This window comes from Lemur catta, chromosome 4, assembly GCF_020740605.2.
Source record: "Lemur catta isolate mLemCat1 chromosome 4, mLemCat1.pri, whole genome shotgun sequence".
Taxonomy (NCBI): Eukaryota; Metazoa; Chordata; class Mammalia; order Primates; family Lemuridae; genus Lemur; species Lemur catta.
In genome coordinates, this window is record NC_059131.1 from 18,065,413 (window position 1) to 18,076,521 (window position 11,109).

The window sequence follows — 11,109 nt, forward strand, 5'->3', positions numbered from 1 at the left end:
TCTTGTCTCCCTGAAATGTATAAAACCAAACTGTAACTCGGCCATGGTGAGACCACTTGCTCAAGGCTTCTTGGGCGTGGCTCTATGGGCCATGTTCACACATATTTGGCTCAGAATAAATCTCTTTAAAGTATTTTAAAGAGTTTGGGTTTTCTTTTCCATTAACAGATACTCTTTTCTATACTCTTGAGTTGGACATTAAATGCTGTTACTTAGATAACTTATATTCAAACTTTATTCTTTTTCTACATATGTATTTATAGCCATAAATTTCTTTCTAAGTGTAACAAAAGTAAGGGTCTGAAAAATGGCCAAAATGTTTTACAAGTTGTGTCTTTAAAACCCCTGACCCTTTTTGAGGAATTAAAACCTGCATTCCTGCCCAGGGCCGGTAATCAGAGGGGCTGAGGAGTGTTCCTTGTTCTTTGTTTTAAACCGCAGGAGCTGACTCCACGGAAATGTCTGGGCAAAGATCCTGGGATCATCTTCTCCCAAGATAAGGTGATCAGGACTCAGGACGGCCAACCATAGTTAAACAATAGCCTGAAGCCGAGGACCCCTTTTAAAAACTCTGTATTTCTGCTTAAAGGGAGGACCATGGTTCTTTAAGACAAGAGTCTGCCATTTTCCTCATTTGCCAGCAAATTCTCTTTCCTTTTCCTCAAACTGCTTATCCTCATTCTTCGTTTGGCCATGGGGACAAGTACTGAACTGTCGGTAAGGCCTTAATTGTAACCCACAAGTTTTGATATGTTATATTTTTATTACCATTTAGTTCAAAATATCTTCTTATTTTCATTTAAATATCTTCTTTGACTTATAGGTTATCGAGAAATGTTTAACTTCCAAACCTTGGTGATTTCTCAGTTCCATTTTGAAACTAATTTTTAGGTTAATTCTCCTGTAGTCAGAGAACATGCTCTATTTGATTTCAGTACTTAGAAATTTTCTGAGGCTTGCTTAATGGATGAACAGATGGTCCATTTCGATGAGTGTTTCAGATGCACTTCAAAAGAGTATGTATTCATTCTGTGGTTGCACAGATATTCCACATCCTTTCTCTAACTATATCTTTGATGATTATTTTTCATCTTATTCTAGTAGTTACTGAGAGAAGTATGCTTTTAAAATCTCCCCCTTATTTTTGTGGATTTATCTATTTCAATGGGACTCAGGAAACAGTACCCCAAAATGAAGGCCTCAGAACGGAAAGCTCTCTGACCTTCTGTCCTCCTGGCTCTCAGTCCCAGTCTTCCCTGAGGCTAGTCGTGGAAACTAGAATCCCTCTTTCTCCAAGGCAGATCATAAAATCCAGAACCTCTTTTCTCTGAAAGCCAGCCATAAAACCTAAAATTAACCTGTGTGGAAACTGGCCACAAAGTACTTATCTGACCTACCTTGTTTGACTTAGGGCCCTGCTCCACACCCAGAAGGAAGGAATACCTGCTCAGAGAGGCCAAGAAGACTCTAGACAAACAGGCCTTGCTGGGTTTCCCCACTCAGTCTGTTAGCATTAGGTCATACTCTTTTTATCCAGTCATATTTATACATAGCTGTCTATACTTTTCTGAACCTGAGCATAAAAATGGACAATTTCCCCTATATCTTTGGGTTTTCATTCTGAAGGCTCCTGTGTGTACATGTTAAATACATTTGTATGTCTTTTCTCCCATTAATTAATCTGCCCCTTGTCACTGCTTTTCCATCAAACTTTAGGGGGCCAGGGGCCTTCACTCCCTACAATTTCTCTATTTGATCCTGGCACACACACACACAAAAAAAAACCCTCTTTTTTTTGGAGACAGGGTCTCACTCTGTCACCTGGGTTAGAGTGCAGTGACATCATCCTAGTTCACAGCAACCTCAAGCTTCAGGGCTCAAGCGATCCTCCTGCCTCAGCCTCCCTAGTAGCTGGAATTACAGGTGTGCACCACCACGTCCGGCTAATTTTTTCTGTTTTTTGTAGACAGGGTCTCACTCCTGCTCAGGCTGGTCTCGAACTTCTGAACTCAAGCGATCTTCCCACCTCAACCTCCAAAATGACTCTTTCTAGAAATTGAATGGTGAATGTGGGCAGTGGTGGAGGTATTATAGGATCAAGGATGAAGATGGCAGAGATGTGCTAGCACAGGACCATGTGCCGATGGAATAACCCAGCAGAGAGGGAGAAACTGATGCTACAGATGAGAGTGGGAGAAGCCAGATCATCCGAATCTTAAGTAGAACAGAGATAGGAGCCAGACGAAGAATCTATCCTTCAGATGGTGGAAGGCTGCTTCTGCCATAACACGGGGGAAGGAGGAGAAGGAGGTGCAGACACAAGGAGACTTGTAGGATAAGCCACAGGAGGCTTCTGTCTATACCAAAGGATTTACCTTTTGACCCAGCATTTCCTGGGAATTATCCCAAGGAAATTATCTAGCAGTTACACTAAATGCTGTTCGAGACTATTCATGCAACATTGTTTATAGGAGCAATAAAACAAAATGAACTAAACATCTACAGTAGGATATAAGGACTATGGTAAAGCCATAATGGAATACCTTGCAACCATTTAAAATAATAATGTAGATATTTATTTCTAGACATAAAAAATAGCCACTATGTATTGATAAGTGGGGGAAGCATAAGATACAGATACAGATATAGATGTAGCCATAGACAGAAATTAGAGATACAGATTAAAAGATACCAAAGCGTTAATAATGGTTGTTCTGGTTATCTAAGCTAAGTCACAAGCCATCCCAATATTGAGTGTTTTAAAACAACAACATTGGCCACATGTGGTGGCTCATGCCTGTAATCCTAGCACTTTGGGTGGCGAAGGCCAGAGGATTGCTTGAGGCCAGGAGTTCGAGACCAGCCTGAGCAAGAGTGAGACCCCATCTCTACTAAAAATAGAAAAATTAGCCATGCGTGGTGGTGCATGCCTGTAGTCCACTTGAGCCCAGGAGTTTGAGGTTGCAGTGAGCTATGATGATGCCACTGCACTCTAGCCAGGGTGATGGAGTGAGACCCTGTCTCAAAAATAAATAAATAAAATAAAAAATAAAAACGTAAAACAACAACATTTCATTTGGTCAGGAATCTGTAGTATGAACAGGGCTCAGCAGCACCAGCTTGGGTAGCTTGAAGACAGGCTGGCGTCTATAACTATCTGAAGCCACTCACTCACAGGTCTGGTTCCCGGGCTGGCAAGGCTCAAATAGCTGTGGGCAGGAACAGCTGGGCTCCACGGACACCTCTCCCTGCCTCTGTGTAGTCTTGCCACGTGATCTCTGCCTGGATGGCAGCGTTAGGGTAGCCAGACTCCCTATGCACAGGCTCAGGCATCCCCAGGTGTGTCCGGAAGTATTGTCTTTTACGATCTAGCCTCGGATGTCGTGGAGCATCACTTCTGCCAAATTATACTGGTTGGGGCAGTGACAAAGTTCCTTCCACCCAGGTTCAAGGGAAAGTAATACAGACCTCAGCTCTCAAGGAGAGAGCATCACTTCTACAGTGTGAGAAGAATATGTGGCTAGTTGGGTATACAGTAATGGAGCTCTTTGGGAAAATAGTCTGCCAGAGTTCAACCAAGGTCACAACAATTCAAATCCCTCCTAAATGCAAAATATGCTCATTCATTCCCTCAAGGCCTCCAATTCTTCTCAAAATCTTATGTCTGGAAAGAAAAACGAAAAGAAAAAAATAAAGACCTCCAATTCTCATCTCATTATGGCATCAGCTTGAAGTCCCACATCTCATGATCTAAAGCTCTTGTGGGTGTGGCCGAAGTCTCGCAGGTGCAGTTCCTTGGACACAGTTCTTCTAAAGCTAAAGACCCAAAGAGTGAAGACATGAGTTTTTTTCGCACCCATTTCACACACCCTGGTGGCACAGGCGTAGGATGACCATTACAGACCCTCGTGTTCAAAAAAGGCGGGACATAGGGCACAAGAGTTCGCAGTCTGTAGTCATTCTGAAATCCAGCCTGGCACGTGTGACCAGTCCCTTTAGGACGCAGTTCCGCTGCCTGGAATGATTCTCTGCAGCTCTTGGTCTATTCTTATGTTATCTTTCCTTTTCCACAACGGCCAAGATCCGCAGCTGAACAGCCCTCTTACTTGCTTCCTGCCTGTAGTATGCCAGGGGTTCAAGAGCTTCTCTTCACTTTTATACTCTGGCTAGACCCCTGGACCACTGGACCACATGTGATATAGGCAAAGCTCTCAGAGCAGAGCCTGGCCTCAGTTAGCCCACACAGGGGCTAGCCCTTAGCCTTAGAATTACGGGAGTGCTACAGGGAGGCAGGAGGGAGGAGGGAAAAGGAGGGAAGGAAGGAGGGAAGACGGGAGCAGACACAGGGTCTTTTGGACAGGGTAGCTGATGGACTCCTTTGGAGACCCTGGGTGTGTGGCTTCCTGGGGCCAGGGTGATTCACCCACACCTGGCTTCAGTCACGCCAGGTGGCTGCAGGCGGAGGGCCAGGGCTGCTGTCATCATCCCAGCTTTTCACCTTTGAGGGTTTAATTGGAAAAGAGATGTCACCAAGGTGTGAGTGCGTTACAAAGGCAGGTGCAGAGGCGGCCTCTTCGGGGTGGCAAAAGGCTGGGAGGACAGCAACAGGGATTGGGGGGCAGAGAGCCCAACACGGGGTGGGGGTGAGGAGGCACTAGGAGAGGGGCCTTGCTCTCAGCCTCCAGGCTCCGGGGCCGGGCTGTGGGGCCATTTCACTAGAAGACTCAGGGACGAGGCTGCCCTCTGTGTGCACTCGGTGGGCTGTGCCGGCACCGACTCAAGCCCTGAGGGTCACGGCGAGGCCCCCAGCTCCATCCGGCCCGCCCTTCTCCGCTCACTCTCCAGTCTCTGTGGGCAAGCTGGAGGTGGCTGCCTGCCTCATGGAAGAACTATTGTCCCTTCTTGGGGTTCCTTGGGCCCAGCCAGGGCTCCTGTCAGAGGGAGCCCTTCATTCCTGCTGGTGTTTGGACCAAGGGGACTCTGGGCGGCTCAGCTGGCGCCCCTGCCTGCCAGGGCACAGCTGCCATACTCTGCGTGTGGAAAGTTCCTGGCAAGGTGCCTGGTGGAGAGACGGTGCTCAAGAAATATTTGCAGAGCCAGGGAAGGAGGGAGTGGATGAGGAAGCGAGCCCTTCGATTTATTTATTTATTTATTTTATTATTATTATCAGTTTTTGAGACAGAGTCTTGCTCCGTTGCCTGGGCTAGAGTGAGTGCCGTGGCGTCAAACTAGCTCACAGCAACCTCCAACTCCTGGGCTCAAGTGATCCTCCTGCCTCAGCCTCCTGAGTAGCTGAGACTACAGGCATGAGCTACTGTGCCCACCCCCTCCCTTCATTGTGCCTGAATGAGAAACAGCCGGGCATCTGCCCTTTCGTATGCATGTTCAAGACTCATGAGCATGTTTAAGAAATCCTAACTACTATTAAGATTGTTTTGGGGCTCAGAAAATAATAGCCCAAAATATGGAACTGTAGGAGTGAAGGGGAAACAGTGACTTTCCCTCCCTCACCTCACACCACCTCCCCCAGGGCAACTTTGGTCCAGGCCTTTGTTCTCTGAGCTCATTCATTTCCCCTGAAAATCACTTCCTTCTGCACCCCTACCTCCGGTTCCCTATGAAGAAGGGTATATGAGCATCTGAGCCTGGGTGCGGTGACTCACACCTGTAATCCCAGCACTTTGGGAGGCAAGGCGAGAGGCTCACTTGAGGACAGGAGTTCAAGGTCAGCCTGGGCAACATGGCAAGACCCCATCTCTAAAAAAAATAAAAAATATTTAAAAACTCTTAAGCATGTGGACCTCATTGGGTTACGGGGCAATCATCCTCCCGCCCTTCCTCGTGCCATATACATTAAATGCATTTGCCTGCCTTTTCTCCTTCACTCTATTGTCAGCTCATTGTCAGCAAACCTTCAGAGGGTGGAGAGTCAGATTTCCTTTGGCCCCTGCCATTGTCCACAGAAACTCTAATTAAGAATCCCTTTGGGGGGCTTGATGGGGTTTGGGGGCCAGATATGGAGCTAGTCTCCAGAAAAGGGCCTTGAAGCCTGGGGCACAGCAGAGGAGAGGGTCTCTGGCACCCCGCATGACCTAGAGAATAGGGGAGGGTCCTTCTGTCCCCCTCATCCCTGCAACATCCGCCCAGCTGCGGCCCTTTCACTGAGCGCTCCCATTCCGCTGCAGCTGGGCCCCTTCCCCGGCAGTTTGACCTCAAGGGCAAAGAGGAATCAATTTGTGCAGAGAAGAGAATGAAAGAGATTTCAATTGACCTTTGAATGAGGTTTTAATTTGCTTTATTACAGCCAAAGGGGCCTCGTGAAGAGACCCTTGAGACTGCTTTTATCCGCTAATGGTGCATTAGTGCAGCAGCCCGGCTGGGCCTCGTGGGTGCTGCAGGGCAGGAGGGGGAGAGGCCAGAGCCCAGCCCTCCCTAGCGTTGGTTTCCAGGCCCTCGGGCGTCCAGCGCAGAGTTGACAGTGGAGGAAGACGCGGTGGGAGGGGTGAGGGCACCTGGTTCTAGCCCTAGCTCCCCTTGCAGGCCTGACAGTCTATGGTTTTAAGCTCAGATCTAGACTTGAGCTCTGCGATAGTAAACTAGTCTTGCAGAACGTGGCCCCGATGGGCACAGCAGAGCCCTCCCGGCAGAGGAGCTAAGCCCTGTCCCTCCGTTCCTTGGGCCTTTCTCATGCCCTCTCTGAATTCTCTCTGAATAACCGCTCGAGTCTCCCCACGTGGGCCAGCCGAGTCTCTGCTCTGTCCACTCTCAATCCCAGATGGAGCCAGTTAGTCAACACCTGGCTTGACTAATCACCACCATTCCTACTGCCAGCAGCAGCCTGTGGGCTCCAGGCAGTGTGAGTGGTCAAAGAGCCCCTGCAACTGCTCCTCCACTCAGGCCCTGTTTCAGGGTGACACCCCAGCATAGAGGCCTGTGAGTTTGCGGGCACAGTCCTGCGTTAGAAATGTCTGGTGCTCTTTTACCCTGACCTTGTACACGGGTACACTGCCATGTGGAGCCACATGTGTGTTCTTTCAAAACCACTCTCTTATTCCAATCCCTTTTCCAAACCGAGGGTTTGTTTCTGTGCAATCAGAGTGGACTTCCTGGAAGTGGGGTCTTTGCCAAAGATGTTGTGGACATTACAGACACACCAAGCTCTCCCAGATGATATCCTGCTGCCACGCTCTTTCCAGAAAGAGCCCAGGTGCCAGCAGCCACCATTCTGACTCAATAGTGATCATATGGTCCTTTTGTGGAGAAAATGCCTTTGTTAGGGCCTCAGGCTAGACTGTGGCTTTTCCAGAAGAAAGCAGAGTTCTCCATCCAGGGGTTGAAGTAGAGAGAGCGCAGTGGTGGCCAGGAAGGATGTTGCTAATGCACATCCATTAGTGGAACACTGGAGACCATTCAGGAACTGTCCTCCTTCCTCCAGACCCAACAATGGCTGCGTGGAGGGGGGTTGAAATGGCCTTTTTACAGGCACTCAGCTCAGTCCTCATCTCTGAGCCCCGCCCCCTGGGCGCCTGTCTTCCATTCTCAATCCTGCTGCTCAGAGGGATGCAGCAGCCAAGACAGTGCATCTGAGTCGCCTGCACTGCGCCCTCAGACCTGCTGCCCCTGGAGAGTGACCCCAGGCCCGGGCAGAGCCGGAGCACAGTGACCTGCTCTGCAGCGTCTCAAAGAGCCCACAACGCTGTGTGTGCACGTGTGTGTGTGTGTGTGTGTGTGTGTGTGTGTGTGTGTGTGGTGTGAGGGATGCAAGAACACCTGAAAAGTAGTTTAGTTTGTTTTTAACAAACTGGCCAAAATATTCATGTCCAGTTGAAAGACATTCCCTTCAAAGCAGCCCCCTGGGCAGCTGTGCTTGGTGCCAGCGGTGGGGCTGGAGGCTTCGGCTGCCCCCTGGGGGGAAATGCCTCCATACCAGGTCTCATCCACCTGGGGGGGGGCCAGTCTCTGACTTCAGTCACATTTTTTAAAAATGTGTCAATTGCGTTTCTTTTATTTCTCCTTCATATTATAGTTCAATCTTTATATTCAGCTTTTTTTTCTATTCATTATGGGTATGAGGTGGTTATATTATCAATGCATCTCATTTCAAGATAATAAATAATAATAAATAAGATCTTACTACTTATTTACTCTTAAAAGGGAATTTTGCTGCTGGTGGAAATGTAAAATGTTGCCACTTTGGCAAACACTTTGGCAGGTCCTCAAAATATTAAATGTAGAGTTACCATATCCTCTAGCAATTCCATTCCCAAAATTTGTTCATAGCAGCATTAGTCATAAAAAAGTGGAACTGATCTCAATGCCCATCAACTGAGAAATGGATGAATAAAATGTGGCGTCCATACAATGAAACACCACTTGGCAATAAAAAGAAATTGAGACACAGCAGGGACCCCTCTGAGGGGCCTGCTGAGCCCCTCAAACATGGACTTAAAGGGAAATCTTGTGTCCCTTCAGGGGACGTTCTGGGCACCTGGCTGGTCTTAACGTGATCGGGAGTAACGATGGCCCTCCAGGCCAGCTAGAGTCATGCGGTGTGGGGTTCCCTACAGAAACTGAAAGATGGCATCATAACATTCTTGAGTTATTTTTCAGAAACCTCCACAGGATGGAAAATACAAATAAGGGGGGACTGAAGAATTAAACCCTGACCACCATGCTTTGTTTTAAACTTCCTGTCATGCTCATCCTAATGCTCCTTTCTGCTAATCCAAGAATCTCTGAATCCACCTATGCCCCACCCCACCTTCAGGATGTCCCACCTTTTGGGGCCAGGCCACAGTATAACCTCCATATATTGATGAACAATTTTGGCCCCCTGCCTTTACAAACTTGGCTGCTCCTCGTTCTTGCACTGCACCGGGCAATAAAGATGCCTCTTTCTGCTGCTACAGCTCTTGGCTTTAGTGTCCGGCTTTCCTGAGCTGTGTGAGCAGACCCCAGTTAGGTAACAAAATGAAACACTGACACATGCTACAACGATGAACATTAAAAACGTGATGCTAATTGGAAGGAGCCAGACACAAAAGGCCACAGATTATATGATGCCATTTATATGCAAAGCCCCAAGTAGACAAATCCATAGAGACGGAAGCAGCTAGGCGGTTGCCAGGGGTGGGGGAGTTGATGAGGAATGGGCGGTGACGGCGGACGGGCACAGGATTCCTTTGGGGTGATGAAAACGTTCTAAAATTGATTGTGGTGACAGCTGCACAGCTCTGTGAATATACTAAAATCCATTTTACGGTACACTTTGTAACCTGTTCCATGAACCTCCATATGTTTCTTATAACCCTCTCCCTTGACTAACCCCTTGACCCTTTGAGTTGTTTCCCAAAAATGATGGACTCAAACTCCTGGTCTCAAGTGATTCTCCTGCCTCAGCTTCCCAAAGTGCTGGAATTGTGGGTTTGAGCCACCACCTCAGCCTGAAATGGTGGATTTTCTACAAGACAAAGGAGTTGAGATTCTGAAGGCTCCAGGGCAGACTTCCTTTTGCCAGGACTCACCATCCTCCTCCACCTGCCCCAAGGCACGTGGCTCCCACTTAAAAAGCCCCCTGATCTCCATCAGCTGGAGAGGGATTTGAGGCAGGTTCTCCCTTTCAAGATGTCGGTCTATTAAAAATTCCTTTCTTCTGTGCCAATCCTTATTGTCTCAGTAGTTGGATCTTTGTGCAATGAGCAACTAGACCTCGACCAAAACCCCACTGGGGTTTTGACAACTTCAAATAGGTGAATTGTATGGTGTATGAATTATAACCCAAAACTGTTACTTAAAAAGGGATGGTTGTGGAGAAAAGTGGATAAGCGAATCGTGCTATATGCACAGAATGGAATACTAACCAGCAGTAGGCAGGAGCCACGGATAGTGCACCACCATGAATGAGTCTCCAAACATTATGTTGAGTGAAAACCCAGACACCACAGACAAAGTAGCGTGTGATTCCATTTTCATGAAGTAGAACATGCAAAACATGCAGAACAGGCAAAAGGAACCCACTCAGATGGGAGGGAGGGGAAGTGACTAGAAAAGGTCTCAGGGTCTTTCTGGGGTGATGGGAGTGTTGATTGACAGATCGGGAGGGACCCTCACTGCATTGTGAACTTAGATCTGTGCAGTGTAATGGGACTACACGCTGATCACGAAAGGGGAGATATTTACTAAAGCTGAGAATCATTGTTTTAGATAATTGGAAGAATATGGAAAACAAAATTTCTCTCTTCAGAAATCAAATTCCCCTTTTGAGTATTTGCCCTTTCCTTTTTTTTAAATAACTTCTTATTATGGAATTTTCAGACACACAAAATATCGAGAGAATCATACAATGATCAGTCACCAGCCTTCTGCTATTCTTGTTTTAACTATTCCCTCTGGGTTTTGTTTTGATTTTTTTTTTTTCCTGGAAGATGTGAAACAAATCCCAGACCTCACGTCATCATACCTATAAATACTTTGTATGTCTTGGTAACAGAGAGGACTTTTAAAAAATAACTACAATACTCATGACCAAACTCAATGACGTCAACCGTGTCCAATTTTTTCCAACGGTTTCAAATGCCCTTTTACAGTTGTTTTTGTTCTAATCTGGACCCACACAAGGTCCATACATGGCATTGGGTTGATATGTCTCTGAGGTTTTTCTGGATCTATAACAAGTTCCCGTCTTTCTTTTATGTCATTTGTTCTGTTGGGAGCACTGTTTTTTTGTTCGCATCAGACGGGTACTGTGCTGACGTGGTGACAAGGTTTGAGGGAGGCACATCGCACATGACAGGGTGAAACCCGATCACCCGGCTTATGAGCCACAGGAGTGACTCAGATGATACCCTTTACTGGCCTCTGTCCTCACTCACTCCCCTCCCAGAAAAACTCTGAGCCTCTGCAGGGTGAAGCCTGCTGCCGCATGGCCTGGCAACCCCCTACCTTGAAATTCTAGGAGTTGCTCAGAGCAACCAGGGGTCTCACCCTTAAGGGGGGGGGCATCACCCTGACAGGAAGCCAGTGGCTCCATATGCAAACGTCTTCTGGACTTTCAGCGTGGGCTGCGCACAAATGAGGGGACTTGCCTGGGCTAGCCTGGGGCGACCTCTG

General features: G+C 47.5%; 1 non-coding gene across 1 annotated transcript; it reads right to left on the bottom strand.

Moving 5' to 3' along the window:
• Positions 1 to 10,729: 10,729 nt before the first annotated feature.
• On the bottom strand, positions 10,730 to 10,830 carry LOC123637665. Its single transcript, XR_006735013.1, has one exon. It is a non-coding gene; the product is annotated as a small nucleolar RNA U13 (small nucleolar RNA).
• Positions 10,831 to 11,109: the final 279 nt, after the last annotated feature.